Source organism: Cherax quadricarinatus, chromosome 3 (assembly GCF_038502225.1).
Source record: "Cherax quadricarinatus isolate ZL_2023a chromosome 3, ASM3850222v1, whole genome shotgun sequence".
Classification (NCBI taxonomy): domain Eukaryota; kingdom Metazoa; phylum Arthropoda; class Malacostraca; order Decapoda; family Parastacidae; genus Cherax; species Cherax quadricarinatus.
This window is the reverse complement of record NC_091294.1, coordinates 79313836-79338647: the sequence shown is the minus strand read 5'-3', so window position 1 is coordinate 79338647 and position 24812 is coordinate 79313836. Positions and strand designations below refer to the sequence as shown.

The 24812-nt window shown below is 41.5% G+C and overlaps 1 protein-coding gene across 7 annotated transcripts in view; it reads right to left on the bottom strand.

Annotated features, from left to right (window-relative positions):
* Hipk (Homeodomain interacting protein kinase) overlaps positions 1-21519 on the bottom strand; it is a 160087-nt gene extending 138568 nt beyond the window's left edge. For all 7 annotated transcript variants that reach the window (XM_070092997.1, XM_070092989.1, XM_070092967.1 and 4 more), the window contains exon 1: positions 21175-21519. The gene's annotated coding sequence lies outside the window, so the exon portion shown is untranslated. The remainder of the gene's footprint in view (positions 1-21174) is intronic.
* Positions 21520-24812: the final 3293 nt, after the last annotated feature.

Genomic DNA, 24812 nt, shown 5'->3' with positions numbered 1-24812 from the left:
ATACAGTAGTATGTCACTGATGTCAGCTAGGCCTGTATACCTTGTACATGTACGTGTAGTAAATAAAATTATTACTATTATTATTATTATTATTATTATTATTATTATTATTATTATTATTATTATTATTATTATTTTCTCGGTTGTTTGTTGGGTTATCTTATTGAAACTTGGGCAATGTATGATGGAAGGATACTTCTTAAGGTACACCAAAAATGAAAGAAATCAGACCATAAATAGCGGAGTTCACTTCTCAGCCATTAACGGCCGCTTAGCGGTATATTTTTGTAGGTTTTTTATGGTTATATTCTCATTTTTTCAGTCTCATTTGATAGAATGAAAGATATATTACAGAAATAGATAAGATTTTGATTGCTTTCAAGACAAAAAGTACCTTGAAATTGCGCTCACAGTAGCAAAAATGTTCTATTCTTTAGCGAAGCTCAAGAGTAAACACCGTCCAATACCTCTACGCCTGACAGTCTAAATTCCAATACGGAGTCAAGAATGGATTGACATTATTTATACAATTATTACAATAATGCAGTAGTCTGCATAACAGTGAATCTTCTATTTTTTGTGAATAAAAATTCCAAATGGTAAGCAAGAGTAATATAAGAGGGGCCAGGAGCTGTGACTAATGAACAGAGAAAATGTTATTTTAGTGCCAGGAATGTCTGCATTGTTTATACTGGACCCTATTTTGAAATTGGCATCTGTTGAAATGTGTGTGAAATCGGCCAAATTGCCAATTTCTGACCACTTTATTGGGTAGTTGAAATAAGTGAATGGGCGGTTTCTTGTACTCAGTTGACAGACTAGAAGTAAATAAGTTTATTCAGGTATACACAAATACAGTTACATAGATTATTATACATAGCAGCGTATGTATAGAGAACCTGGGATAACCCAGAAAAGTCAGACAAAGTGACTTATTTCCAGTACCTGGCTTAGGCTTGCCATATATGATTTTTGGTAAATATTTTTTTCTCTCAGTTGTTTGTTGGGCTATCTCATTGAAACTTGGGCAATGTATGATGGAAAGATGCTTCTTAACGTACAACAAAAATAAAAAAGACGGACGATAAATAAGGGAATTCACTTCTCAGCCATTAGCTGCCGCTTTGCAGTATATTTTTGTATGGTTTTTATGGTTGTATTCTCACTTTTTTTGGCTCATTTGATAGAATGGAAGATATATTACAAAAATAGACATGATTTGACTGCTTTCATGACAAAAAGTACCTTGAAATTGAGCTCAAAGCAGCAGAAATGTTCGATTTTTGCCGATATTCAATGAACTTTTGTGTAAGTCAAGTTGGGTAATTTTATTAAGTGTATTCTAACCTAACCACTCTGTAATCTGGCAAACTCAGTAATCTGGCACACTACAGGTCCCAATGATGCCGGATTTGTGATGAAGGATCTGTAAGTCTAAAAATATTTTAAGGTAAGTAAAGTGTGTACAGTGGAACCTCTACTTACGAGTTTAATCCGTTCCATGACCTTGCTCACATCTGGATTTGCTCGTTTGCAGAGTCAATTTTCCTTATTTAAATTAACTGAAATGGAATTAATTCGTTCCAGTGGAATTTCAGGCACGAGAAAATACTTCAATAATTTCCCTAATATCAACTAAATGACTTATTTATCATATCATGTAATATGACACAATAAACAATATTAATAACATACAAACATGATATATACACTAGAATGAATAAAATACATGTCACTACATATGTGTCTAGTGGTGGCGATAGCAGCCATTATTGTTGTTGGGGTTTATAGGGTTACCACAGCGGCCATCCCTGCTACTGACTACATGTGTAGAGAACCTAGGTTAACCCAAAAAAGTCAGACAGAGTGACTTATAAGTGCTACACTCTTAATGCTACACTTAACCCTTTGAGGGTCGACAGGTCCTCTCAGAAACTTGTTCTCAGGGTCGGCCAAATTTCAAAAACAAAAAATTTTTTTCTTATGAAAAGATAGAGAATCTTTTCCCGATCATAATGACACCAAAAGTATGAAATTTGATGGAAAACTTACGGAATTATGCGCTCGCGAAGTTAGCGGTCTAGACGATGTTTACGCATTGGCGATTTTGCCCACTTTGAGCCCTATTTTCGGCCAATTCCAGTGCACTAGTCAACAAAAACCATAACTATTTCGCTAGAACTCCATTTTTTCTATCGAATGAGTACAAGAAACCACCCATTTAACGATTTCAACTATCCAATAAAGTGGTCAGAATTTAGCAATTTTGCCAATTTCACACACATTTCAAAAGATACCAGTTTTCGAATAGGGTCCAGAATAAACAAGAAAGACATTCCTGGCACTAAAATAAAAAGTTCTCTGTTCGTTAGTCACATCCCCAGGCCCCTCTTATATTTCTTTGGCTTTCTACTTTGAATTTTTCTTACAAAAAAAATAAGATTTACTGTTATGCAGACTACTGCATTAGTGTGGAAATGGTATAAATAATATCAGCACACTTGTGAAAGAATATTAGACTCACCAGCTGATGTGTATTGGCCGCTTGGCATGATTTGTTTACTTTTGAACTTTGGTAAAAATCGAGCATTTCTGCTACTTTGAGCTCAATTTCAAGGTACTTTTCAGTGTCAAACCAGTCAAAATCATCTCAATTTCTGTAATGTCTTCCATTCTATAAAATGAGACCAAGAAAACTACAATACAACAATAAATACCATACGAAAATACAGTGCAAAGTCGTTGTTTTAATTCAAAAACACGGTCAATTTTTTTTTTTTATCATTACGCACTGTGTGCTGCAGGATTTTTTTCATACTGCGCACACTGACCACATAGACCAATTCTTTCATATGCAGGCCTAACAGCTTTCTCTCACTAGATTTGAGGGTGCTAGAATTTAGGCGTACTAGTACGTCAAAAACCCTGGGTCGTAAGACGTACTAGTACGTCCGAAACCCTCAAAGGGTTAATTGCTACACTCTTAATGCTACACTTTGCCACTGCTGCTTCATGATGTCTGCCACTGCTGCTTCATGATGTCTGCCACTGCTGCTTCATGAAGTCTGCCACTGCTGCTTCATGATGTCTGCTCCCACTTCGGCTAAGGTGTTGAAGAGCTTTCCAATATGTGAAGGTTGAGGGGCAATGCCAATCAGGCAGGTATTGGACAGTGACTTCATTTGTTTACTCTTGAACATCGCCAAAGAATCAAACATTTCTCCTACTTTGAGCTTAATCTCAAGGTACTTTTCATTGTGAAACCAATCAAAATATCCATTTCTATCAAATGAGACCAAAAAAATGAGAATACAACCATAAAAACCATACGAAAATATACCGCTAAGGGGCTGCTAATGGCTGAGAAGTGAACTCCTTTATTTATGGTCTGATTTCTCTCATTTTTGGTGTAAGCTAAGAACCATCTTTCCATCATACATTGCCCAAGTTTCAATAAGATAGTCCAACAACTGAGATCCAATTCCCTAGATCAAGAGCAAGAGCCCTTCACCAGCGTCAAGGAACCTCCCTTAACCCTTTGGGGGCTTCGGACGTACTAGTACGTCTTACGACCCAGGGTTTTTGACGTACTAGTACGACGCCTAAATTCTAGCACCCTCAAATCTAGTGAGAGAAAGCTGGTAGGCCTACATATGTAAGAATGGGTCTATGTGGTCAGTGTGTGCACTATAAAAAAAATCCTGCAGCACACAGTGCGTAATGAGAAAAAAAAAACTTTGACCGTGTTTTTAGATTAAAACAGTGACTTCGCACTGTATTTTTGTATGGTATTTATTGTTGTATTCTAGTTTTCTTGGTCTCATTTTATAGAATGGAAGACATATTACAGAGAGAGAAAAAAAAAAAAAAAAAAAAAAAAAAAAAGCAATTGCAACTTGTATAATTACTACCAATTCAGAGTCATGCACTTATATATCTGTTATATCTATGTGACTCTGATGGGTTAGTATTATACCCCTTAAAGAATATCTTATCATTTCACATACACTTTTTAAATTACACCAAAGTGGTTGGGCCACTTACCTTTTATATCCTACCTCTCTCCCCCCTCCCACCATTTTCCAATATTTCCATCCTTACCCATCTTACCAAAGCTCTGGTCATCATCATCATCATCATCATCATCATCATCATCATCATCATCATCATCATCATCATCATCATCATCATCATCATCATCATCATCATCATCATCATCATCATCATCATCATCATCATCATCATCATCATCATCATCATCATCATCATCATCATCATCATCATCATCATCATCATCATCATCATCATCATCATCATCATCATCATCATCATCATCATCATCATCATCATCATCATCATCATCATCATCATCATCATCATCATCATCATCATCATCATCATCATCATCATCATCATCATCATCATCATCATCATCATCATCATCATCATCATCATCATCATCATCATCATCATCATCATCATCATCATCATCATCATCATCATCATCATCATCATCATCAGAAGAAGAAGAAGAAGAAGAAGAAGAAGAAGAAGAAGAAGAAGAAGAAGAAGAAGAAGAAGAAGAAGAAAAAAAGAAGAAGAAGAAGAAGAAGAAGAAGAAGAAGAAGAAGAAGAAGAAGAAGAAGAAGAAGAAGAAGAAGAAGAAGAAGAAGAAGAAGAAGAAGAAGAAGAAGAAGATGATGATTTTGACTGGTTTGACAATGAAAAGTACCTTGAAATTGAGCTCAAAGTAGCAGAAATGCTCGATTTTTACCGAAGTTCAAAAGTAAACAAATCATGCCAAGCATCCAATACACATCAACTGGTGAGTCTAATATTCTTTCACAAGTGCACTCATTCGATAGAAAAAATGGAGTTTTAGCGAAATAGTTATGATTTTTGTCGACTAGTACACTGGAATTGGCCGAAAATAGGGCTCAAAGTGGGCAAAATCGCCAATGTGTAAACATCATCGAGACCGCTAACTTTGCAAGAGCATAATTCTATAAGTTTTCCATCAAATTTCATACTTTTGGTGTCATTATGATCGGGAAAAGATTCTCTATCTTTTCATAAGAAAAAATAATTTTTTTTTTTGAAATCTGGCCGACCCTGAGAACAAGTCTCTGAGAGGACCTGTCAACCCCCAAAGGGTTAAGGCCCGTTTGCATCTGGAAGCAAAAAATTGACTGAGCGACTGCTTCTATCTGGAAAAACTCGCACATGGATGCACTTGTAAGTAGAGGTTCCACTGTACTGTATATACATTTTTTAGACCTAGCTCTATTGCTCATTTAATATATGATAGTGTAAACATGTTATTAGGATCCTATATGCATTTGAAAGTGAAAAAAAAAACTTTCACTTTACAGCAATAGCTTGGAGCCTAACATGCTGTATAAGTGGGGCCCTACAGTAGCCTGGAGCCTAGCATGCTGTAAAAGTGGGGCCCTACAGTAGCCTGGAACCTAACATGCCGTATAAGTGGGGCCCTACGGTAGCCTGGAACCTAACATGCCGTATAAGTGGGGCCCTACGGTAGCCTGGAGCCTAACATGCTGTATAAGTGGGGCCCTACAGTAGCCTGGAACCTAACATGGGGCCATACAATACCCAGAAACCTAACCTGCTGTATAAGTGGGGCCCTACAGTACCCAGGAACCTAACCTGCTGTATAAGTGGGGCCCTACAGTAGCCTGGAACCTAACTTGCTGTATAAGTGGGGCCCTCCTTTATGTTAAAAGTGTAGTACAACAGATGATGCTTGGAGTCACAATATTACATTTACATCCAGGAAACAAACAAACATGGAGAACACTGATGTACCTTACCTGCAGCAGATTAACCAGGCTTAAAACTGTACCACACTCTGCAACAGCTACACCCTATCATCTTATTGCTACATTTTCATTAACTGACTCACCATTAATATAGAAATTATAGACAAAACACTGGGGTACGTTGCAGTCCGTTCCATAATTTTAGTTATAGTGAAGGATGACCATCACTAAACTAGTTATAGTGAAGGATGGACTGTAGCATGTAGTTGCTCAATCATGGGCTAACAGCAACACCCTGGTTGACCAGGCTAATACCAGACCAGCCTGGCTCATGACCAGGCTCCAGTAGAAAAACTCTAGCAGCTGATCAAAGGTATATCAAAAGTAAATAAAAAGTATATCAAAGGTACACCAAAGGTATACCAAAAGTATCAAAGGTATACCAAGACTTCTTTCTTATTTGACCTATTTCAATGCAGCATTGTATATACTGTACATATCTCCTAAAACAGAGGTGCTCCTCCACTTACTATTGTTTGACTTACAATATTTCAACTTTACGATGGTTCAACTTACAATATTTCAACTTAATGATGGTTCAACTTACAATATTTCAACTTTACGATGGTTCAACTTACAATATTTCAACTTAACGATGGTTCAACTTACAATATTTCAACTTTACGATGGTTCAACTTACAATATTTCAACTTTACGATGGTTCAACTTACAATATTTCAACTTTACGATGGTTCAACTTACAATATTTCAACTTTACGATGGTTCAACTTACAATATTTCAACTTTACGATGGTTCAACTTACAATATTTCAACTTAACGATGGTTCAACTTACAATATTTCAACTTTACGATGGTTCAACTTACAATATTTCAACTTAACGATGGTTCAACTTACAATATTTCAACTTTACGATGGTTCAACTTACAATATTTCAACTTTATGATGGTTCAACTTACAATATTTCAACTTTACGATGGTTCAACTTACAATATTTCAACTTAACGATGGTTCAACTTACAATATTTCAACTTTACGATGGTTCAACTTACAATATTTCAACTTTACGATGGTTCAACTTACAATATTTCAACTTAACGATGGTTCAACTTACAATATTTCAACTTTACGATGGTTCAACTTACAATATTTCAACTTCACGATGGTTCAACTTACAATATTTCAACTTTACAATGATGCTGCAACAATAACTTTAGAGATGAAACATAAGATAATTATCCAGCATGAAGGCAACAAGTCTCTAACTTGTATTCATTTACTGACTTTTTAATACTGGTATTTGATTAAAGTAATTATTTGTTTATTGACTTATTCAATAACCCTAGTTATTTATCGACTTATTTATTTAGCATATTATATTCATTTTTGACTTACAGTATTTTTAACTTATGATATTTTAGATTTATGATATTTTTGACTTACAATATTTTCAATGTGTGATAATTTTGACTTACGATATCTTCGATTTACAATATTTTTGACGTACGAAAGGTTCATTGGAACGTAACCCCATCGTAAGTCAAGGAGCACCTGCGTTTAGCTAAAAAAAAATTCCCAATAGACACTATACCCATAATCCAGTCTTTCAGTACCACCATATTGCAGTATTACTTTTTTCTGACACACCGGTTATCTCCCAACAAGGCAAAGTGACCTGAAAAAGATAAAACACTTTCACCATCATTCACTCCATCACACATATCATCCATCATCCTTACAGCAGATATACATGTACGTATACGTACATACAAATACTCGTTGTTAATAACAAAGTATTCAATATTATTGTTTTTATTATTGTTGCTGTTATTATTGTTGGTGCAATGAAAAAATCATCAGTGGCGACAGTTACCATTGTGATCCTTGACTTATTACCATTGTGATCCTTGACTTATTACCATTGTGATCCTTGACTTATTACCATTGTGATCCTTGACTTAATACCACTGTGATCCATGACTTATTACCACTGTGATCCTTATTACCACTGTGATCCTTGCCTTATTAACACTGGTCCTTGATTTATTACCACTGTGATCCTTATTACCACTGAGGTCCTTGACGTATTACCAGTGATCCTTATTACCACTGTGGTTCTTGATTTATTACTGTGATCCTTGACATATTACCACTGTGGTCCTTGACTTATTACCACTGTGGTTCTTGACTTATTACCACTGTAGTCCTTGACATATTACCATTGTGATCCTTGAGTTATTATCACTGTGATCCTTATAGACACTGTGATCCTTGACTTATTACCACTGTGGTCCTTGACTTATTACCACTGTGATCCTCGACTTATTACCACTGTGATCCTCGACTTATTACCACTGTGATCCTCGACTTATTACCACTGTGATCCTCGACTTATTACCACTGTGATCCTCGACTTATTACCACTGTGATCCTCGACTTATTACCACTGTGATCCTCGACTTATTATCACTGTGATCCTTGACCTATTACCACTGTGGTCCTTGACTTATTACCACTGTGATCCTTGACGTATTACCACTGTGATCCTTGACGTATTACCACTGTGATCCTTGACGTATTACCACTGTGGTCCTTGACTTATTACCACTGTGGTCCTTGACTTATTATCACTGTGGTCCTTGACTTATTACCACTGTGATCCTTGATGTATTACCAGTGATCCTTATTACCACTGTGATCCTTGACTTATTACCAGTGATCCTTATTACCACTGTGATCCTTGACTTATTACCACTGTGGTCCTTGACTTATTACCACTGTGGTCCTTGACTTATTACCACTGTGGTCCTTGACTTATTACCACTGTGGTCCTTGACTTATTACCACTGTGGTCCTTGACTTATTACCACTGTGGTCCTTGACTTATAATCACTGTGGTCCTTGACTTATTACCACTGTGGTCCTTGACTTATTACCACTGTGGTCCTTGACTTATTACCACTGTGGTCCTTGACTTATTACCACTGTGGTCCATGACTTATAATCACTGTGGTCCTTGACATATTACCACTGTGGTCCTTGACTTATTACCACTGTGGTCCTTGAAGTATTACCACTGTGATCCTCGACTTATTACCGCTGTGATCCTCGACTTATTACCGCTGTGATCCTCGACTTATTACCGCTGTGATCCTCGACTTATTACCGCTGTGATCCTCGACTTATTACCGCTGTGATCCTCGACTTATTACCGCTGTGATCCTCGACTTATTACCGCTGTGATCCTCGACTTATTACCGCTGTGATCCTCGACTTATTACCGCTGTGATCCTCGACTTATTACCGCTGTGATCCTCGACTTATTACCGCTGTGATCCTCGACTTATTACCGCTGTGATCCTCGACTTATTACCGCTGTGATCCTCGACTTATTACCGCTGTGATCCTCGACTTATTACCGCTGTGATCCTCGACTTATTACCGCTGTGATCCTCGACTTATTACCGCTGTGATCCTCGACTTATTACCGCTGTGATCCTCGACTTATTACCGCTGTGATCCTCGACTTATTACCGCTGCGATCCTCGACTTATTACCGCTGCGATCCTCGACTTATTACCACTGCGATCCTCGACTTATTACCACTGCGATCCTCGACTTATTACCACTGCGATCCTCGACTTATTACCACTGCGATCCTCGACTTATTACCACTGCGATCCTCGACTTATTACCACTGCGATCCTCGACTTATTACCACTGCGATCCTCGACTTATTACCACTGCGATCCTCGACTTATTACCACTGCGATCCTCGACTTATTACCACTGCGATCCTCGACTTATTACCACTGCGATCCTCGACTTATTACCACTGCGATCCTCGACTTATTACCACTGCGATCCTCGACTTATTACCACTGTGATCCTCGACTTATTACCACTGTGATCCTCGACTTATTACCACTGTGATCCTCGACCTATTACCACTGTGATCCTCGACTTATTACCACTGTGATCCTCGACCTATTACCACTGTGATCCTTGACGTATTACCACTGTGATCCTTGACGTATTACCACTGTGATCCTTGACGTATTACCACTGTGATCCTTGACATATTACCACTGTGATCCTTGATGTATTGCCACTGTGATCCTTCACTGTGGTTCTTGACTTATTACCACTGTGATCCTCGACTTATTACCACTGTGATCCTTGACTTATTACTAATGTCGTCTTGACTTATTACCACTGTGATTCTGGACTTATTACCACTGTGATCCTGGACTTATTACCACTGTGATCCTGGACTTATTACCACTGTGATCCTTGACTTATTACCACTGTGATCCTTGACTTATTACCACTGTGATCCTTGACTTATTACCACTGTGATCCTTGACTTATTACCACTGTGATCCTTGACTTATTACCACTGTGATCCTTGACTTATTACCACTGTGATCCTTGACTTATTACCACTGTGATCCTTGACTTATTACCACTGTGGTCCTTGACTTATTACCACTGTGGTCCTTGACTTATTACCACTGTGGTCCTTGACTTATTACCACTGTGGTCCTTGACTTATTACCACTGTGGTCCTTGACTTATTACCACTATGGTCCTTGACTTATTACCAACGATCCTTATTACCACTGTTGCCCTTGACTTATTACCACTGTGATCCTCGACTTATTACCACTGTGATCCTCGACTTATTACCACTGTCATCCTCGACTTATTACCACTGTGATCCTCGACTTATTACCACTGTCATCCTCGACTTATTACCACTGTCATCCTCGACTTATTACCACTGTCATCCTCGACTTATTACCACTGTCATCCTCGACTTATTACCACTGTCATCCTCGACTTATTACCACTGTCATCCTCGACTTATTACCACTGTCATCCTCGACTTATTACCACTGTCATCCTCGACTTATTACCACTGTCATCCTCGACTTATTACCACTGTCATCCTCGACTTATTACCACTGTCATCCTCGACTTATTACCACTGTCATCCTCGACTTATTACCACTGTCATCCTCGACTTATTACCACTGTCATCCTCGACTTATTACCACTGTCATCCTCGACTTATTACCACTGTCATCCTCGACTTATTACCACTGTCATCCTCGACTTATTACCACTGTCATCCTCGACTTATTACCACTGTGGTTCCTGACATATTACCACTGTGGTTCCTGACATATTACAACTGTGGTTCCTGCCATATTACAACTGTGGTTCCTGCCATATTACCACTGTGGTTCCTGACATATTACCACTGTGATCCTTGATGTATTACCACTGTGATCCTTGATGTATTACCACTGTGATCCTTGATGTATTACCACTGTGATCCTTGATGTATTACCACTGTGATCCTTGATGTATTACCACTGTGATCCTTATTACCACTGTTGTCCTTGACTTATTACCACTGTGGTCCTTGACTTAGTACTACTGTGATCCTTATTACCACTGTTGTCCTTGACTTATTACCACTGTGGTTGTTATTACCACTGTGGTCCTTGACTTATTACCACTGTGGTCCTTATTACCACTGTGATCCTTGAATTATTACCACTATGGTCCTTGACTTATTACCAACGATCCTTATTACCACTGTGATCCTTATTATCACTGATCCTTGACTTATTACCACTGTGATCCTTATTATCACTGATCCTTGACTTATTACCACTGTGATCCTTATTATCACTGATCCTTGACTTATTACCAACGATCCTTATTACCACTGTTGTCCTTGACTTGTTACCACCGTTGTCCTTGACTTGTTACCACCGTGGTCCTTGACTTGTTACCACCGTGGTCCTTGACTTGTTACCACCGTGGTCCTTGACTTGTTACCACCGTGGTCCTTGACTTGTTACCACCGTGGTCCTTGACTTGTTACCACCGTGGTCCTTGACTTGTTACCACCGTGGTCCTTGACTTGTTACCACCGTGGTCCTTGACTTGTTACCACCGTGGTCCTTGACTTGTTACCACCGTGGTCCTTGACTTGTTACCACCGTGGTCCTTGACTTGTTACCACCGTGGTCCTTGACTTGTTACCACCGTGGTCCTTGACTTGTTACCACCGTGGTCCTTGACTTGTTACCACCGTGGTCCTTGACTTGTTACCACCGTGGTCCTTGACTTGTTACCACCGTGGTCCTTGACTTGTTACCACCGTGGTCCTTGACTTGTTACCACCGTGGTCCTTGACTTGTTACCACCGTGGTCCTTGACTTGTTACCACCGTGGTCCTTGACTTGTTACCACCGTGGTCCTTGACTTGTTACCACCGTGGTCCTTGACTTGTTACCACCGTGGTCCTTGACTTGTTACCACCGTGGTCCTTGACTTGTTACCACCGTGGTCCTTGACTTGTTACCACCGTGGTCCTTGACTTGTTACCACCGTGGTCCTTGACTTGTTACCACCGTGGTCCTTGACTTGTTACCACCGTGGTCCTTGACTTGTTACCACCGTGGTCCTTGACTTGTTACCACCGTGGTCCTTGACTTGTTACCACCGTGGTCCTTGACTTGTTACCACCGTGGTCCTTGACTTGTTACCACCGTGGTCCTTGACTTGTTACCACCGTGGTCCTTGACTTGTTACCACCGTGGTCCTTGACTTGTTACCACCGTGGTCCTTGACTTGTTACCACCGTGGTCCTTGACTTGTTACCACCGTGGTCCTTGACTTGTTACCACCGTGGTCCTTGACTTGTTACCACCGTGGTCCTTGACTTGTTACCACTGTGGTCCTTGAATTGTTACCACCGTGGTCCTTGAATTGTTACCACCGTGGTCCTTGAATTATTACCACCGTGGTCCTTGAATTATTACCACCGTGGTCCTTGAATTATTACCACCGTGGTCCTTGAATCATTATGAAGCTGTGTGTAGTCTGTGGTCAGTCAAACAAACGGGCTTCCACATGCATAAATTGTCATTTCTGTGGAAATTGGTGTCACGCCCCTTGTGCAGATATCCAAGAACTAGCTACAAGCAGTATTAAAACAGGGAAGTGTTTTTGGGTATGCCCAAATGAGATAAATCTGTGGACTAAAATCACAAGGGTATTAAAAGAGGTCAACATCAAAGCTGCTTTCATAGAAAACCTGGAAGCTTTCTACAACAGATGGGAACATAAAAAGTCCGGGCTGAATGGTACTGCCCTTGATACTGGCCATGTAGTCAGAAACTGTAAGGCTGGAGATGATGTCCTGGTAGTCAGTAAATGGGGGGCTGATAGTGCTGTCCTGGGAGACAGTAATGGGGAAGCTGGAGGTGCTGTCCTGGGAGACAGTAATGGTGAAGCTGGAGGTGCTGTCCTGGGAGACAGTAATGGTGAAGCTGGAGATGCTGTCCTGGGAGACAGTAATGGGGAAGCTGGAGATGCTGTCCTGAGAGACAGTAATGGTGAAGCTGGAGATTTTGTCCAGGTAGTCGGGAATTATACGCAGGAAGGAATACATATAAATGACCCCATAGGGGACAGGAGCCATAGTAGGGAAACAAGTGTAGTCAAAGATAAGATAAAACCAATATTGCAAACTAGAAATACCGCAGGAAATAGCAAACAAGAGGACTCCACTAGCAATAGTGAGGATATATTACCAAAAACAAATGGTGGGAGCTCCATTGTTGGTGCTAGGGAGGATAGAAGTAAGACAGGGAAACATGCACCAACAGGGAATACAGTCACAGAAACCCAAGGCAAACGGAAACCAAGCCTGTGCACATACTATGCACTCGGTATCTGCTGGCATGGGAAATCTGGAAAAACAGATGGGACGTGCAACTATGACCACCCTAGGAAATGCCATGCCCATATGACAACAGGAAAATGCAAACTCCCTTCCTGTAAGCTTTTTCACCCTGAACTGTGTACCTCTTCAGTACAGGAAAGACTGTGCTATAACTTAAATTGCCAGGCATACCATCTAAAGGGGACAAAAAGATACAAAACATCCAGGCCATGGGAAAACCTGGGTAGCCACAGCCACTCAAGAGGGAGAGGTTTTTTAGTGCCAGGAAGGAAAAAAAACTGGCAGGAAATGGCAGAAATCGTACACCAAATCCAGTCATTCCTAGAGTGGAACCACAGTCGATGGCCTCCACTCCAAACCAACAGATACAGATACTAATGCCGGAAAAAAAATCCCCCCCCAGTACCAACAATACCACCAGTCCGATAACATTCTTCTTTGCAAGTATACAGGGTCTAAAGCCAGCAACAAACAACAAAATACCTTTCATCCGTGGACTGCTTGCAGAGGCAAAGGCAATGTTCGCGGCTTTCACTGAGACCCACATAAAGGATCACTTGGACAACGAAATATGGATCCCAGGTTACAACCTATACAGATGTGACAGAGTGAACAGGCAAAAGGGGGGGGGTTGGCCTGTACATTGCAGAGTCACTTGTTTGCACAGAACTGCTAAATGCCTCAAATGATGTAGTGGAAGTTTTAGCAGTAAAGGTCGAAAACCAAAACCTAGTCATTGTGATAGTCTACAAGCCTCCGGATGCAACATCCCAGCAATTCCAGGAACAGCTGTTAAAAATTGACCACTGTCTGGAAAACCTTCCAGCTCCTGCACCCAACATCTTGCTCCTGGGGGATTTCAACTTAAGGCACCTAAAATGGAGGAATATAGCAAATAATATTGTTGCAGTAATAACACCAGGAGGCAGCTCTGATGAAAACTCACACTCACGCGAGCTTTTAAATCTCTGCACAAAATTCAATTTAAACCAGCAAATAATAGAGCCTACTAGACTGGAGAATACACTAGACCTCATCTTCACTAACAATGATGATCTGATAAGAAATATCACCATATCAAAAACAATATACTCAGATCACAACATAATTGAGGTTCAGTCATGTATGCGCGGAGCCCCAGACCGACATAATGAGATTAGTCACGAGGGAGCATTCACCAAATTCAACTTCAATAACAAAAACAAAGTGGGACCAAGTAAACCAAGTCCTAACCGATATAAGCTGGGAAGATATACTAAGCAACACAGACCCCAACTTATGCCTAGAACAGATTAACTCGGTGGCACTCGATGTATGCACAAGGCTTATTCCTCTAAGAAAAAGGAGGAGTAGATGTAAAACAGAAAGAGACAGGCGCTCCCTTTACAGGCGACGGAAAAGAATAACAGAGAGGCTAAAAGAGGTCAATATATCTGAAATGCGTAGGGAGACACTGGTCAGAGAAATAGCAAGCATCGAACTTAAGCTAAAAGAATCCTTTAGGAGTCAGGAATCGCGGGAAGAACTAAAAGCCATAAATGAAATCGAAAGAAACCCAAAGTATTTCTTCTCCTATGCCAAATCAAAATCGAGAACAACGTCCAGTATTGGGCCCCTACTTAAACAAGATGGGTCCTACACAGATGACAGCAAGGAAATGAGTGAGCTACTCAAGTCCCAATATGACTCGGTTTTTAGCAAGCCGCTAACCAGACTGAGAGTCGAAGATCAAAATGAATTTTTTATGAGAGAGCCACAAAATTTGATTAACACAAGCCTATCCGATGTTATCCTGACGCCAAATGACTTCGAACAGGCGATAAATGACATGCCCATGCACTCTGCCCCAGGGCCAGACTCATGGAACTCTGTGTTCATCAAGAACTGCAAGAAGCCCCTATCACGAGCCTTTTCCATCCTATGGAGAGGGAGCATGGACACGGGGGTCGTCCCACAGTTACTAAAAACAACAGACATAGCCCCACTCCACAAAGGGGGCAGTAAAGCAACAGCAAAGAACTACAGACCAATAGCACTAACATCCCATATCATAAAAATCTTTGAAAGGGTCCTAAGAAGCAAGATCACCACGCATCTAGAAACCCATCAGTTACACAACCCAGGGCAACATGGGTTTAGAACAGGTCGCTCCTGTCTGTCTCAACTATTGGACCACTACGACAAGGTCCTAAATGCACTAGAAGACAAAAAGAATGCAGATGTAATATATACAGACTTTGCAAAAGCCTTCGACAAGTGTGACCATGGCGTAATAGCGCACAAAATGCGTGCTAAAGGAATAACAGGAAAAGTCGGTCGATGGATCTATAATTTCCTCACTAACAGAACACAAAGAGTAGTCGTCAACAGAGTAAAGTCCGAGGCAGCTACGGTGAAAAGCTCTGTTCCACAAGGCACAGTACTCGCTCCCATCCTGTTCCTCATCCTTATATCCGACATAGACAAGGATGTCAGCCACAGCACCGTGTCTTCCTTTGCAGATGACACCCGAATCTGCATGACAGTGTCTTCCATTGCAGACACTGCAAAGCTCCAGGCAGACATCAACCAAATCTTTCAGTGGGCTGCATAAAACAATATGAAGTTCAACGATGAGAAATTTCAATTACTCAGATATGGTAAACATGAGGAAATTAAATCTTCATCAGAGTACAAAACAAATTCTGGCCACAAAATAGAGCGAAACACCAACGTCAAAGACCTGGGAGTGATCATGTCGGAGGATCTCACCTTCAAGGACCATAACATTGTATCAATCGCATCTGCTAGAAAAATGACAGGATGGATAATGAGAACCTTCAAAACTAGGGAGGCCAAGCCCATGATGACACTCTTCAGGTCACTTGTTCTATCTAGGCTGGAATATTGCTGCACACTAACAGCACCTTTCAAGGCAGGTGAAATTGCCGACCTAGAAAATGTACAGAGAACTTTCACGGCGCGCATAACGGAGATAAAACACCTCAATTATTGGGAGCGCTTGAGGTTCCTAAACCTGTATTCCCTGGAACGCAGGAGGGAGAGATACATGATTATATACACCTGGAAAATCCTAGAGGGACTAGTACCGAACTTGCACACGAAAATCACTCATTACGAAAGCAAAAGACTTGGCAGACAATGCACCATCCCCCCAATGAAAAGCAGGGGTGTCACTAGCACGTTAAGAGACCATACAATAAGTGTCAGGGGCCCGAGACTGTTCAACTGCCTCCCAGCACACATAAGGGGGATTACCAACAGACCCCTGGCAGTCTTCAAGCTGGCACTGGACAAGCACCTAAAGTCAGTTCCGGATCAGCCGGGCTGTGGCTCGTATGTTGGTTTGCGTGCAGCCAGCAGCAACAGCCTGGTTGATCAGGCTCTGATCCACCAGGAGGCCTGGTCTCAGACCGGGCCGCGGGGGCGTTGACCCCCGGAACTCTCTCCAGGTAAACTCCAGGTAACCATGGTCCTTGAATTATTACCACCGTGGTCCTTGAATTATTACCACCGTGGTCCTTGAATTATTACCACCGTGGTCCTTGAATTATTACCACCGTGGTCCTTGAATTATTACCACCGTAGTCCTTGAATTACCACCGTGGTCCTTGACTTATTACCACCGTGGTCCTTGACTTATTACCACCGTGGTCCTTGAATTATTACCACCGTGGTCCTTGAATTATTACCACCGTGGTCCTTGACTTATTACCACCGTGGTCCTTGACTTATTACCACCGTGGTCCTTCACTTATTACCACCGTGGTCCTTGACTTATTACCACCGTGGTCCTTGACTTATTACCACCGTGGTCCTTGACTTATTACCACCGTGGTCCTTGACTTATTACCACCGTGGTCCTTGAATTATTACCACCGTGGTCCTTGAATTATTACCACCGTGGTCCTTGAATTATTACCACCGTGGTCCTTGAATTATTACCACCGTGGTCCTTGAATTATTACCACCGTGGTCCTTGAATTATTACCACCGTGGTCCTTGAATTATTACCACCGTGGTCCTTGAATTATTACCACCGTGGTCCTTGAATTATTACCACCGTGGTCCTTGAATTATTACCACCGTGGTCCTTGAATTATTACCACCGTGGTCCTTGACTTATTACCACCGTGGTCCTTGACTTATTACCACCGTGGTCCTTGAATTATTACCACCGTGGTCCTTGAATTATTACCACCGTGGTCCTTGACTTATTACCACCGTGGTCCTTGACTTATTACCACCGTGGTCCTTGACTTATTACCACCGTGGTCCTTGACTTATTACCACCGTGGTCCTTGACTTATTACCACCGTGGTCCTTGACTTATTACCACCGTGGTCCTTGACTTATTACCACCGTGGTCCTTGACTTATTACCACCGTGGTCCTTGACTTATTACCACCGTGGTCCTTGACTTATTACCACCGTGGTCCTTGACTTATTACCACCGTGGTCCTTGACTTATTACCACCGTGGTCCTTGACTTATTACCACCGTGGTCCTTGACTTATTACCACCGTGGTCCTTGACTTATTACCACCGTGGTCCTTGACTTATTACCACCGTGGTCCTTGACTTATTACCACCGTGGTCCTTGACTTATTACCACCGTGGTCCTTGACTTATTACCACCGTGGTCCTTGACTTATTACCACCGTGGTCCTTGACTTATTACCACCGTGGTCCTTGACTTATTACCACCGTGGTCCTTGACTTATTACCACCGTGGTCCTTGACTTATTACCACCGTGGTCCTTGACTTATTACCACCGTGGTCCTTGACTTATTACCACCGTGGTCCTTGACTTATTACCACCGTGGTCCTTGACTTATTACCACCGTGGTCCTTGACTTATTACCACCGTGGTCCTTGACTTATTACCACCGTGGTCCTTGACTTATTACCACCGTGGTCCTTGACTTATTACCACCGTGGTCCTTGACTTATTACCACCGTGGTCCTTGAATTATTACCACCGTGGTCCTTGACTTATTACCACCGTGGTTCTTGAATTATTACCACTGTGGTCCTTGACTTATTACCACTGTGGTCCTTGAATTATTACCACCGTGGTTCTTGAATTATTACCACTGTGGTCCTTGAATTATTACCACCGTGGTCCTTGAATTATTACCACCGTGGTCCTTGAATTATTACCACCGTGGTCCTTGAATTATTACCACCGTGGTTCTTGAATTATTACCACCGTGGTCCTTGAATTATTACCACTGTGGTCCTTGAATTATTACCACCGTGGTCCTTGAATTATTACCACCGTGGTCCTTGAATTATTACCACTGTGGTCCTTGAATTATTACCACCGTGGTTCTTGAGTTATTACCACCGTGGTCCTTGACTTATTACCACTGTGGTCCTTGACTTTTTACCACTGTGGTCCTTGACTTATTACCACCGTGGTCCTTGACATATGGTAACACATTTCCACTGTGACATATAGCAACACATGTTCAGTAACACACAATGTGTTATAGTGAAGGTGGGATCCATACATAGCTTTAAGAGGTATGATAAATCTTATGGAGCTTTATCATACCTGTTGTTATTGTTATTGTATGTTGTTATTGTTATTGTATGTTGTTATGGTTACTGTCTCTTGTTAATGTTAGTTGTTGTTGCTGTCTGTTGCTCTTGTTAGTCTGTTTTTATTTGTTATTGTCTGCTGTTGTTAATGTTTGTTGTTCCTGTTAATGTCTCTTGTTCTTAATGTATCTTATTCTTGTCTGTTGTAACTGTTGTCTGTTGTTGCTATATGTTGTCTGTTTTCATTTATTATTGTCTGTTGTTAATGTTGTCAGTGTGGTTGTTATTGTTGGCAGTATTATTTATGACCAGTAATTAATGTATATATGAAGTATACATAATGAATAATTCATATATACATTAATTTGGAGACAACAGAGTGGTAGAGTCAATAAAGACAGTGATGGAGACAATAAAGACAGTGATGGAGACAATAAAGACAGTGATGGAGACAAAGACAGTGATGGAGACAATAAAGACAGTGATGGAGACAATAAAGACAGTGATGGAGACAATAAAGACAGTGATGGAGACAATAAAGACAGTGATAGAGACAATAAAGACAGTGATAGAGACAATAAAGACAGTGATGGAGACAATAAAGACAGTGATAGAGACAATAAAGACAGTGATGGAGACAATAAAGACAGTGATGGAGTCAATAAAGACAGTGATGGAGACAATAAAGACAGTGATGGAGTCAATAAAGACAGTGATGGAGACAATAAAGACAGTGATGGAGTCAATAAAGACAGTGATGGAGACAATAAAGACAGTGATGGAGACAATAAAGACAGTGATGGAGACAATAAAGACAGTGATGGAGACAATAAAGACAGTGATGGAGACAATAAAGACAGTGATGGAGACAATAAAGACAGTGATGGAGACAATAAAGACAGTGATGGAGACAATAAAGACAGTGATGGAGACAATAAAGACAGTGATGGAGACAATAAAGACAGTGATGGAGACAATAAAGACAGTGATGGAGACAATAAAGACAGTGATGGAGACAATAAAGACAGTGATGGAGACAATAAAGACAGTGATGGAGTCAATAAAGACAGTGATGGAGACAATAAAGACAGTGATGGAGACAATAAAGACAGTGATGGAGACAATAAAGACAGTGATGGAGACAATAAAGACAGTGATGGAGACAATAAAGACAGTGATGGAGACAATAAAGACAGTGATGGAGACAATAAAGACAGTGATGGAGACAATAAAGACAGTGATGGAGACAATAAAGACAGTGATGGAGACAATAAAGACAGTGATGGAGACAATAAAGACAGTGATGGAGACAATAAAGACAGTGATGGAGACAATAAAGACAGTGATGGAGACAATAAAGACAGTGATGGAGACAATAAAGACAGTGATGGAGACAATAAAGACAGTGATGGAGACAATAAAGACAGTGATGGAGACAATAAAGACAGTGATGGAGACAATAAAGACAGTGATGGAGACAATAAAGACAGTGATGGAGACAATAAAGACAGTGATGGAGACAATAAAGACAGTGATGGAGACAATAAAGACAGTGATGGAGACAATAAAGACAGTGATAGAGACAATAAAGACAGTGATAGAGACAATAAAGACAGTGATAGAGACAATAAAGACAGTGATAGAGACAATAAAGACAGTGATAGAGACAATAAAGAAAGTGATAAGACAACTGAGTAATAGAGGCAATAAAGAGTGATACAGGAGTGACAATAAATACAGTGATAAAGGAGACAATAAAGACAGTGATAAAGGAGAGACAATAAATATAGTGATAAAAGAGACAATAAAGACAGTGATAAAGGATAAAATAAAGACAGTGATAAAAGAGAGACAATAAAGACAATGATAAATGAGACAATAAAGACAGTGATAAAGGAGACAATAGTAACAAAGGAGAGAAGTCAGAGGTTAATAAAGACAGACAAGAGACACAATATAGACAGTAATAAAGGAGAGAAGTCAGAGGTTAATAAAGACACAACAAGAGACCAACAGAGATAATAAAGAGACAACCCCCCCTCCCCCCCACCTACTCACCTGCTAGTCTCACTCCACCTCCTGGCTGCGTCCTGGATCATTCCGCAGCGCAGATCGCACAACCCCGGAAAAATCAAACGTAAAAATGATCTCTTAGGCGTCAGCCATTTTTTTTTTTATCTGTCTCACTGTCTGGCTAGTTCACCTTGGCCATTACTGCCGCTTATTTGTCAGCCTGTGGGCATGTTCCCGGCGCCCCAGGTAGCCTCACACGTGCCCCGGGGTTGTCTGCAGCGGGCGGGGGTGCCACGGGGCAGCCCTGGGCATCACAAGAGGCAGAAAAGTCACAAAATGAAGCATGTATGTCGCCCCTTGACCACCATAACAGATTTCTCTGACACTGCTGGTCAGGGTTCCAATAATGTGGCTGTGTCGCCTTCACTACCACCTTAATCACCTTAAATATCAACTAATTAACCACCTGAGCCTCTGGCTGCATCTTCTACTCACCTGATAATTTTTAAAAGTGGGATAAATTTGGATCTTAGTGAGTCAGAAATGGAAGTAATGGAGGGAAGGTCAGCGGTGAAGGGTTTAATGTGATAGTTTGAGTTAAGGATCAATGGCGGCTGGCTCAGCCAATCAGAAGCTTCATTGACGTGAGAGGAGAATTAACTCACTTTTTCACCTGAAGGTCAACACCTCTTATTTTACCCTTATCTACCCTCTTATCTACCTTATTCCACCCTGCCACAGTCTACCCTCGTCTACCCACCTCGTTAATGCGTCTCAACCTCCTCAGTAACCTCCAGTATGTGAGGGAAAAACGGTAGCGTAATTCTCTACACTTGGTTGGTGCCAAATGTCCATGCAACACCTCATTATTCCCCACTTTAAATTTAAAATACACCATCCATGGCGGGACATTTATTATTTACGTGATTTTGATCACTCCAGTGATGACGGCGTAAAATAAAAACTGGCTTTCATTAGGCGGATCGTGAGGAAAATCAGACAAAATATGTCGCCTTGGCAACAGCGGGAAGTGCACGTGCAACTACGTTTGTGACGTCATCAGTGACGCCATTGCTGTGACGTCAACAGTGACGTCATAATCGTGACGTCACGACCACGTTTTTATGTAAACAGAGAAACAATTTTATCAATGGAGAAATTTTCGGCGCCTTTAATGTGTCAGAATAAGTGGATGATGCCTCAGAGAGGCGGGAATAATATGCAGGAAGACCAACACAATAAATGAAGAGGAGGATAAAGAGAGAAAGTAAGAAATAAAGCATAAGAATAGCAGAGAGTGAGAGGTGGTGTCCCGCATGGTTCATTCTTGGGTTCTTTGTAGGCCTACTGGCCCATGTTAGGTAGGTCTAACTCACACCCACCCACTCATAACAACAGTAGTACACTGCTGTAGGCCTACTGGCCCATGTTAGGTAGGTCTAACTCACACCCACCCACTCATAACAACAGTAGTACACTGCTGTAGGCCTACTGGCCCATGTTAGGTAGGTCTAACTCAAACGCACCCACTCATAACTAACTCAGTAGTACACTGCTGTAGGCCTACTGGCCCATGTTAGGTAGGTCTAACTCACACGCACCCACTCATAACAACAGTAGTACACTTGCTGTAGGCCTACTGGCCCATGTTAGGTAGGTCTAACTCACACCCACCCACTCATAACAACAGTAGTACACTGCTGTAGGCCTACTGGCCCATGTTAGGTAGGTCTAACTCAAACGCACCCACTCATAACAACAGTAGTACACTTGCTGTAGGCCTACTGGCCCATGTTAGGTAGGTCTAACTCACACCCACCCACTCATAACAACAGTAGTACACTGCTGTAGGCCTACTGGCCCATGTTAGGTAGGTCTAACTCACACGCACCCACTCATAACAGTAGTACACTTGCTGTAGGCCTACTGGCCCATGTTAGGTAGGTCTAACTCACACCCACCCACTCATAACAACAGTAGTACACTGCTGTAGGCCTACTGGCCCATGTTAGGTAGGTCTAACTCACACCCACCCACTCATAACAATAGTACACTTGCTGTAGGCCTACTGGCCCATGTTAGGTAGGTCTAACTCACACGCACCCACTCATAACAACAGTAGTACACTTGCTGTAGGCCTACTGGCCCATGTTATGTAGGTCTAACTCACACCCACCCACTCATAACAACAGTAGTACACTGCTGTAGGCCTACTGGCCCATGTTAGGTAGGTCTAACTCACACCCACCCACTCATAACAATAGTACACTTGCTGTAGGCCTACTGGCCCATGTTAGGTAGGTCTAACTCACACGCACCCACTCATAACAACAGTAGTACACTTGCTGTAGGCCTACTGGCCCATGTTAGGTAGGTCTAACTCACACCCACCCACTCATAACAACAGTAGTACACTGCTGTAGGCCTACTGGCCCATGTTAGGTAGGTCTAACTCACACCCACCCACTCATAACAACAGTAGTACACTGCTGTAGGCCTACTGGCCCATGTTAGGTAGGTCTAACTCACCCACTCATAGGCCTACCACATAAATATTTTGACTCATTAGATTATAAAAGTAATAAAAACGTTGACAATTTAATAATTAAAAACATCAAATACATTTAAACTGGTCCTTGGTACGTGGTATGAGGTCCTTGGTACGTGGCTTTGGGTTGGTTTACTGAGAACATAGGTCCTTGGTACATAGTATCAGGTTCTTGGTACGTGGTCTTGGTAGGTTCTCTGGGCACATGGGACCTTGGTATGTGGTATGAGGTTCTTGGTACGTGGTCTTAGTAAGTTCACTGGGCACATGGGACCTTGGTACATGGTATGAGGTCCTTGATACGTGGTCTTGGTAGGTTTACTGGGCACATGTGACCTTGGTACATGGTTGTTGGTACTAGTTTAGTGGGCACATCCCATGGCCTTGGGTATGGCCACTCCTGGACGCTGCTGGTAGACAGCAATAAGAACGTGCCAGCACCTGGGGTATCGCACCTGTAGCGTAGACACAATAACACGTAGGTTCCTGTTCTCCACAGGTGTGCACCTGAAGCACCTACCACCTGTGGTCACCACCGGAATGTACCTACGCAGCTGTTCACCATTGGTATCACAGGGTCCTTGGTCCGCAGCGCAGGCTATGTGGTATTCCACAACCCTGGGATTGTTAAGTTCCCGTAGAACGTTGGTTAGGCTGGTGTTCAGTGCCTGGCTGTGAACACCGTAGCACAGGGATAACACCAGTAGCACTATAACACCCGTCTGGTTCATCCTGGATCACCTGACAACAATAAAAGAAGATAAGAACAATAGCACTGCAGGAGGCCTGCTGGCCCGTGCTAGGAAGGTCATTCTCAAACACCACTTGAAATCAACTCGAAATTGAAGTTGAATATATCAAAGTGGAGATAAAAGGTAATGTTGAGGTACAGTCCCTGGACCCATTTCCAATGCTACGTGGAAATAACCTTATTAACAAGGTCAAGTATTTTCAGTTAAAGAGAGAAATAAAAAAAGGAATTAGAAAAACAAAAAGAGATTATGAGGTTAAAGTTGCAAGAGAATCGAAGACTAACCCAAAAGGATTCTTTCAGGTATACAGAAGTAAGATCAGGGACAAGATAGGCCCACTCAAAAGTTCCTCGGGTCAGCTCACTGACAGTGATAAGGAAATG